We start from the raw sequence: 8,984 nt of genomic DNA on the forward strand, positions 1-8,984 counted from the left end.
TTTTAATTATCTAAATTTTGGTACACACATCATTGTCAATGTATTTATATAATTATTATTACATTTTGAATATTTTGTATCAAATAATTTATATTTTTATAACATGAATGTTTAAAAAATTATTTAATATTAATAAAAAAAACACATGAAAAAATTTGTATAAATTCACAAAAATATGTAAAAAAAAAATTCTGGAAATGCAAAAAAATAAATGCTTGTAATAAAACATGATTGGAATTTTAGGAGTTTTCATTCGATACTTTTAAAAACTGATATATAAATAAAATTTAGCATTTAAAAAAATCTCCAAAAATATGTATAAAAATTAAGAGTAATTGTGGAGTATGATAATTTTTTTAAAGATTCAAATGTCAAATTTTAACCTGAAACCATTAACAAAAAATTAAAAGCGGAAAAAAACATGTCAATCTTACTTCTAGATTTTGGTTAAAAATTACAGAAGTTGAAGCGGAAGTTGGAATCCACAAACAACTCGGAGCACTTCCACCTAGCTAAAATCTATGAAATTCTTCCTAATTTTTTTTTTCAAACACTTTGTAACTCAAAGCAAATTACACAAGTGTGATACCCTTGTCCCACATCTGAAAAATGAAAGATTTAAAATGAGTTTATAATGCCTTACAATGGACTTCTATAGCAACTTGGATTAATCATTTTCGTAAAGCGAGGACGAATACGAAGTAGTTGCTATAGGGGCCCATTGTGTAGTCACGCAGCCGCGGGCCCGGGCTCGGGACGTGACAGAATGGTATCAGAGCCGGTCACCGGCATGGAACACCGAGAAATAGGTGCTATGCAGGGCAAAGTGCTACGTACATGGGAGCCATCTCTTGAACCTGCGGGACAAAGTGCTACATGATGGGAGTCATCTCTTGAACCTGTAGGAGCCACCTCTAGATTCTCTGTGAAGATCATGCACTATGGAAGTGCACCAATTGTGGAGGAACTCATACAGCCAAAATCACTCCATTTCAGCATAAATCTCGAGTGAGCACCTTGAACCAAAAAGTGGCCACATTCATCCGGGAGAGGTTAGTGCAATCACCCATTGATTAAGCCATCAGCGTCATTCGTGGAGCCATCAACGCAGCGTCATTCGTGGAGCGACTTCAGAGCTTACCTTGTAGCAGATTATCCGTGCCTATAAAAAGGAAGGCTCCTCATTCGAAACTTGCACATCCAAATTCTCGAAATCCTCTCTAGCAGCACCATATTCTCGAAGCTCTTCGCCCTCTAGTAACAAAGCTCTGCCGCAATCTCACCATTCACGTTTACGTTTCCTTGAGCAGTCAGAATACGGTAAGTGGGCTTTTGCTATATATCTTTCTTTGTAAGTGGGTTCTGATACTATTTTATTTGGCACACTTATTTCTTTTAAGTGGGCATAATATGTTTCGAAAATAAATTAAACATGACTTTGAAAATTCGGTCGGCGTGATATATTCATTTCCATTTGGTATTGAAATCCCTTGAATTGTTCTTTGTTCGATATCAGTTAAATATGTGAAAGCATGTTTGAATTTTTTTGAAATGCACTGTAATGACTCGATTTAGAAATGGTAAAGGAAATTCCGAACTTTGATATACTTTGTTTAGGCCCTGATGCGGTGGGTTATAATAACCGTTCCTTTGGCCTCAGCCCCTTAGAGGAGTAACATATAGGGGACTGATCAGTAAAAAAAAAAACCATAGAAAATGAGATGATTTTCAGTGCTATATTCGTATTTTTGTTAGTATTTGATTCAACATGCTTAATATTGAAATTTTGATAATTTATTCATATGTATATCCTCGATAATTGTCATGCGCGATCGGCCCCCATTTACTGAGTATTTCTCCAAAATACCCACCCCTTACTTTCCCACCCAGATAAGAATGAGAATCAAATTGAGGATGAGGAGCAAGACTACTTTTGGGGATGGTGATGAAGCAGTTTAATTCGGGACCCGTCTATTATTCTGTCTTATGATTTCAGTATCGTGTATTTACCCTTCCGCATGTCTCTATTTCTTTCGAGTTGTAAAGACAGTGAACTTTTGGGAAATTTATGATAATAAACTGGTTTCGGTTTTATGATGTACTACGAGGCTAGTTGTTTTTCGATCGTGTGGTTGTTAAACAACGCCGGTGTCATAACCCGGTCTCGGGGCGTGACATTTAAGTGGTATCAGAGCCGCCAGGTTCATAATCCGGTTGGGGAAGAAAATCTTCGGAAAAATTTTCGGTGGAATTTTATAAATCGGCCAATGCTATCCCCTCCGAAATGGCCCAACGATCAAGACTCCCCACCCTAATTGGGAGCTACAGCGCGAAATCGCGAAATTCCTTCGTTTAGGCCTCCGAAACCCCGATTTTACCGTTTTAGGAAAGTTTTGTAACTGCTATAACTTTTCGTAAGAAACTCCGAATTCGATTCCGTCAACTGTTCTGGAATCCTCTCGACATGTGCTTCGAATTCATATGTCTATCCCGAAACTTTCCATTTTTGGAAATTTTCGAAAAGTTTTATTTATTTTCCTTTATTTGACTCTATATGACTCTGATATTTTATTCTGGCCTATTTTCAATACTCTGAGCATTTCTCTTTTTTCAGGAAATGGCTCGCATACGTTTAACTGCCCGTAAGAGTGTAGCTTCGATTACTCATAGAGAGACGTTCCAGCTAGACAGTCCCCGACCTCGTCCGCGCGCTCAGTCTCCTATACGTTTAGATGATTTGGCTCTAGCACGCCACGATAGGACGGTTAGGAGGCTGAGAGCTAGCAATCTGGAGAGGAGGAAGCAAGTGGAGGATCTGACTACCAAGCTATTGGCAGCAGAAAAGAGGATCGATCAGGTATATGAGATGTTCCAACTCGTTAATGAAGATAACGACGAACTGCGAGAGTCATTACAACTGACGAGGGGCCAAACCAAACAAGCTATGGATGAATTGGACCGACGTACCGTAGAATTGGCTGAAGCTCGTCACTGCACGGGTAAGAGATAAGGAGAGAATGGAAGAGTCCTGGAAGGTGGTCATGCAATTGTCAGAAAATAACCAAAGGCTATCAAAGGAGATAGACGAAAGGAAGGCAAGAGAAAAGGCACTCATCCAGAAGGATCAAGCAAACTGCGCGCGTGCAAAGAATGAGTTGGACAACGCGATAGGGAAGATTCTGACTCATAGGGAACAGATTGCTGAATTAGAATCGGAGAATCAAGACCTGCAGATGCAGCTGGCAAAGTTTTTAGACCCGGATGTGCTGGAGGAGGATTCCGAGGAGGAAGAAGCCCCACCTGACGTAGCCGTGGGGAATGGAGAGATAGCAGATTAGAATATTTTAGTGAACCACTTTTAGTTTATTTCCGTTGTTGCTATTCCAGTAAATCCCCATTCAGTTGTTTATGTTTATTTGAGAAATCAATAAAAGTTGTTATTTCGATTACTTCTTGGCGTCAATTTATTTTCGCACAAATTATTCAATGAATTCTATCAGTTTGTGCAACAAATATCTTAGAAACTTGTACGCTTGTAGGAGATGGCCGGAAGACCTCCCCGAAACAATCGCAACCCGCGATACGCAAACGTTAACAACCGCAACAACAATGAGGAAGATCCGAATGCTGACGGCAATCCACCACCCAGAGTGGGCCTGAGCCAAGTAGATTTAATGGCTATAGCCACCATAGTGGCAACAACTATCCAGGGTTTGGGAAACCCCAATGGTAACGGTAATCAGCAGCCACAACCACCACCGGCACAGAATGGGATCAAGTATCATTATGAGTCCCTTCGTAAGAACCGTTGCCCAGTGTTCAAGGGAGACGCCGACCCTGAGAGTAGCCAGAGTTGGTTGAAAAGCGTGGAAACCCAACTGCGACTGCTAGAGATACCTGAGGCACTTAAGGTAGAGGTGATAGTGCCATTCCTGGAGGATAAGGCAAGCAAGTGGTGGGAAACCGTCTCACCTACCCTGACAGCCGCCGGAGCAATCACTTGGCAACAATTCAGAGATGTCTTTCTCAAACAGTATTTCTCAGTAGAAGTCAGACTTCAGAAACTGAGCGAGTTTGAGAACTTCTCGCAAACTCTAGACATGTCAGTGGTAGATTACACCTCCCAATTCAATGACCTTGGAACTTATGCCCCGACAATCATGGCAGATGAAGTTCTAAAGATGCACAGATACAAGAAGGGTTTGATCAGCCGTATCCAGTCATCCTTAGCAGTTTACCAACCTACAAGCTTTGCTGATTTAATGGGAGCAGCGATAAGAGCTGAGACGTATATCAAGCGTCGGGAGAACGAGAACAAGAATAAGCGACCTCTTACTGGACAGTCATCTCAAGGGAAGCCACCATTCAAGAGACCGAATCAGTCCAGTGGACCCTTCAAAGGTGCTTCGTCCCACCCAACTTACCAAGAACCAAAGATGTGCCCCAAATGTAATAATCGTCATTCTGGAGAATGCCACCGACAGACGGGAGCATGTTTCAATTGTGGGAAATTAGGGCATCGAATTGTTAACTGCCCCGAGCCATTGAAGAGAAGTACCAAGCCTAATGCTGATGCTAACCTCAACAAGCCAATGGAGAATAAGCCCAACGCTCGTGTGTTTGCAATAACCCAAGAAGAAGCAGATGATGCAAACGATGTCGTGGGAGGTACCATTTTTGTCAATGAAATGCCAACTTATGTGTTATTTGATAGTGGTGCTACTCATTCATTTATATCTAAGAGGTTCACTAAGAAACTAGGGCTTACGCCGGAATTACTAGTTGAACCATTTAGAGTAGCGACTCCTACTAGTAAGACAGTCGAAACACATAGAGTGCACCGAAAGTGTAAAATCTGTATCAATGAGCACCTATTCCAAGCAGAATTGATACAACTGAACATGGTGGAGTTCGATATCATCTTAAGAATGGATTGGTTAGCAAGAAACAATGCGATGGTAGATTGCAAGGGAAAGAGTGTTAGGCTCCGAACCCCGAACCAAAAAGAGGTCGTGTATCATGGCAAATCCAAGGAACGGAAGTCACTTCTTTCCGCATCCCAAGCATGGAAAGCCATGAAATCTGGAGCATATATCTATCTAGCAACGGTTAACGCAGTAAAGGAAGAAATTGAACTTAAACCGGGGGACATCCCTATCGTGCGAGATTTCCCAGACGTTTTTCCGGAGGAACTACCAGGGACAGTCCCGGATCGAGAAATTGAGTTCGAAATCAATTTAGTGCCCGAAGCGGCACCCATCTCCAAGGTACCGTACAGAATGGCACCAGCTGAACTTAAGGAGCTAAAGGAGCAACTTCAAGAATTGTTAGACAAAAAGCATATTCGACCAAGTGCGTCTCCATGGGGAGCTCCAGTACTTTTTGTCAAGAAGAAAGATGGGAGCATGAGACTGTGCATTGACTATAGGGAATTGAATAAGATCACTATCAAGAACAAGTACCCTCTTCCGAGAATAGATGACCTGTTCGATCAGCTTAAGGTAGCCACAATATTTTCCAAATTGGATTTGAGAACGGGCTACCACCAATTGAAGGTTAGGGCTGAAGACATCCCAAAGACGGCCTTTCGGACAAGGTATGGGCACTACGAATTCACGGTGATGCCTTTTGGTCTGAAAAACGCACTAGCAGCCTTTATGGACCTAATGAACAGAGTATTCAAGCCGTTCCTGGATCGGTTCATAATGGTATTCATTGACGACATCCTTGTCTAATCTTCTATCAAGGAAGATCACGAAGAGCATCTTCGCCTCACTCTACAAACTTTAAAGGAGAAAGAACTCTATGCCAAGTTCAAGAAATGTGAATTCTGGCTAAACAGTGTGTCCTTTTTAGGGCATGTGATATCGGAAGCAGGAGTATCAGTGGATCCAAAGAAAGTGGAGTCAATTCTAGATTGGTCAAAACCGAAAAACGCCTCAGACATTAGAAGCTTTCTTGGACTGGCGGGCTATTACAGGAAATTCGTCGAAGGATTCTCTTCCATAGCCGTACCATTAACAAGACTTACTCAAAAGAATTCTAAATTCATTTGGGATGACAACTGCGAGAAAAGTTTTCAGACATTGAAAGAAAAGCTCGCGTCTACACCAGTGTTAGTCTTGCCCACCGAAGATAAGGATTTCACCATCTACAGTGACGCATCGAAGGAAGGGTTGGGATGTGTACTCATGCAAGAAGGAAGAGTGATTGCCTATGCATCAAGGCAGTTGAAGCCGCATGAACGAAATTATCCCACTCACGACCTCGAACTGGCAGCAGTCGTCTTTGCTTTGAAGATATGGAGACATTATCTCTATGGCTCCAAGTGCGAAATGTTCACGGACCACCAGAGCCTCAAATACTTGTTCACCCAAAAGGAATTAAATATGAGACAAAGGCGATGGATTGAGCTGTTGAAGGATTATGACTTGACCATAAGCTACCATCCAGGTAAGGCAAACAAAGTAGCTGATGCTTTGAGTCGGAGGAATATGAGTAAGGTTACCTTAGCTGCACTCTCCGCTCAACCATGTCTGTGAGAAATCGTCAAGTTGAACCAGGATCGAGACCCAGTTCTAGTAAAACTTAAGGAACAAGCTAAGGAAGCAAAGTCTCAAGATACTCAGATCGACGACAAAGGAGTCCTTTGGATGAAAGGACGATTGTGTGTACCAGACATAGATAACCTTCGACAAGAATTAATGTCAGAAGCACATAAGTCGAAATTTTCAGTCCATCCTGGCAGTACCAAGATGTACAGAGACTTAAAGAAGAATTTCTGGTGGAGTGGAATGAAAAAGGATGTTGCGATATTTGTTTCCAAATGTCTTGTGTGCCAACAGGTCAAAGCAGAGCACCAAAGACCTGGAGGACTTCTTCAACCTCTAGAAATTCCAGAATGGAAATGGGAACATATCTCCATGGACTTTGTGGTTGGGTTACCAAAGTCTAGACAAAGCCATGATGGCATCTGGGTAATCGTAGATAGACTCACAAAATCTGCGCATTTCTTACCAGTCCGCATGAACTATAATTTGGACAAGCTAGCCACATTGTACATGAATAACATCGTACGATTACATGGGGTTCCAGCAAGCATCTTGTCAGACAGAGACCCGAGGTTTGTATCTCGTTTTTGGAAGAGTTTTCAACAAGCCATGGGAACTAAGGTCACCCTCAGTACGGCCTACCACCCTCAGACCGATGGTCAAACAGAGAGGACAATTCAAACTTTAGAAGACGTGCTGAGAGCGTGTGCCCTAGACTTTAGCGGTGATTGGAGTGAACATTTGCCTTTGATTGAGTTTGCTTACAATAACAGTTTTCACAGCAGCATCGGAATGGCGCCGTATGAAGCTCTGTATGGGCGAAAATGTCGGTCACCACTATATTGGGATGAAGTAGGAGAAAAGGCCATCACTGGACCCGAATTGATCCAAGAAACAGTGGATAAAATCACAATAATCAAGGAGAGACTTAAAGTGACACAAGACCGACAGAAAAATTGGGCTAATTTGAAAAGAAGACCAGTGGAATTCATAGCGGGAGATAAAGCATACTTGAAAGTATCACCAATGAAAGGTGTGGTTCGATTCAACAAACCCGGGAAACTGAACCCTAGATATGTTTGACCTTTTGAAATTCTAGGGAAAGTGGGTACACTTGCATACAGATTGGCACTCCCACCGAGTATGTCTAGAATCCATAATGTTTTCCATGTGTCACAACTAAGAAGATATGTTTCGGATCCAAGCCACATCCTCGAAGCTGAACCACTCCTAATCGAGGGAGACTTGAATGAAGGCCTTACTTATAAGGAAGTCCCGATCAGAATTGTGGATGCCAAAGACCAAGTGCTAAGACGACGAACGATTCCATACGTCAAAGTACAATGGTCCAATCACACCGAAAGAGAAGCCACTTGGGAACTCGAAGAGAAAATGAGAAACCATTACCCTTACCTTTTCGAAGGACACGATAATCCAAGTTTCGAGGACGAAACTTACATTAAGGAGGGGAGAATGTAAAGACCATGCACTATGGAAGTGCACCAATTGTGGAGGAACTCATACAGCCAAAATCACTCCATTTCAGCATAAATTTCGAGTGAGCACCTTGAACCAAAAAGTGGCCACATTCATCCGGGAGAGGTTAGTGCAATCACCCATTGATTAAGTCATCAGCGGCATTCGTGGAGCGACTTCAGAGCTTACCTTGTAGCAGATTATTCGTGCCTATAAAAAGGAAGGCTCCTCATTCGAAACTTGCACATCCAAATTCTCGAAATCCTCTCTAGCAGCACCATATTCTCGAAGCTCTTCGCCCTCTAGTAACAAAGCTCTGCCGCAATCTCACCGTTCACGTTTACGTTTCCTTGAGCAGTCAGAATACGGTAAGTGGGCTTTTGCTATATATCTTTCTTTGTAAGTGGGTTCTGATACTATTTTATTTGGCACACTTATTTCTTTTAAGTGGGCATAATATGTTTCGAAAATAAATTAAACATGACTTTGAAAATTTGATCGGCGTGATATATTCATTTCCATTTGGTATTGAAATCCCTTGAATTGTTCTTTGTTCGATATCAGTTAAATATGTGAAAGCATGTTTGAATTTTTTTGAAATGCACTGTAATGACTCGATTTAGAAATGGTAAAGGAAATTCCGAACTTTGATATACTTTGTTTAGGCCCTGATGCGGTGGGTTATAACAACCGTTCCTTTGGCCTCGCCCCTTAGAGGAGTAACATATAGGGGACTGATCAGTAAAAAAAAAAACCATAGAAAATGAGATGATTTTTAGTGCTATATTCGTATTTGTGTTAGTATTTGATTCAACATGCTTAATATTGAAATTTTGATAATTTATTCATATGTATATCCTCGATAATTGTCATGCGCGATCGGCCCCCATTTACTTAGTATTTCTCCAAAATACTCACCCCTTACTTTCCCACCCAGATAAGAATGAGAATCAAATT

General features: G+C 41.5%; 1 pseudogene; it reads left to right on the forward strand.

The window, feature by feature from the left end:
- The first annotated feature begins 3,542 nt into the window (after positions 1-3,542).
- Positions 3,543-7,234, forward strand: LOC142531702 (uncharacterized; annotated as a pseudogene).
- The last annotated feature ends 1,750 nt before the right edge of the window (positions 7,235-8,984 follow it).

This window comes from Primulina tabacum, chromosome 17 (genome assembly GCF_025594145.1).
Source record: "Primulina tabacum isolate GXHZ01 chromosome 17, ASM2559414v2, whole genome shotgun sequence".
Classification (NCBI taxonomy): domain Eukaryota; kingdom Viridiplantae; phylum Streptophyta; class Magnoliopsida; order Lamiales; family Gesneriaceae; genus Primulina; species Primulina tabacum.